We start from the raw sequence: 370 nt of genomic DNA, 5'->3' as shown, positions 1-370 counted from the left end.
CTTGAAAGTGTACACAGGATTCAGTGATGTCACACGTTAACTTCCTGTTGTGTTTTATTCAACAAGTACGCTAAAACAAAGATGACGGAAATAAATAATATTATTACTCCTCTGACAGTTTCGTTTCATTAGCGTAGATCTAAAAAAAAATGCGATGTAATAATTTATTGCATTGGGAGATTGGTCACGTTTATCAGTAGAGGAATAGAAAAGAAACTAGAAACAGGAAGGGGTGGGATTTTTTTTTATAAGCTAGCGTAAAGCGAATAGAGAAAGAGAGCATGGCGAGAAATAACTGTATTATGTTATATAATATAGCCTTATTTTATGCCTTATAGACTACTCATGACTGATGCAAACCACGCATGCA

This window comes from Aplysia californica, unplaced genomic scaffold, assembly GCF_000002075.1.
Source record: "Aplysia californica isolate F4 #8 unplaced genomic scaffold, AplCal3.0 scaffold00015, whole genome shotgun sequence".
NCBI classification, from domain to species: Eukaryota; Metazoa; Mollusca; class Gastropoda; order Aplysiida; family Aplysiidae; genus Aplysia; species Aplysia californica.
Note: the sequence above shows the minus strand (reverse complement) of the source record.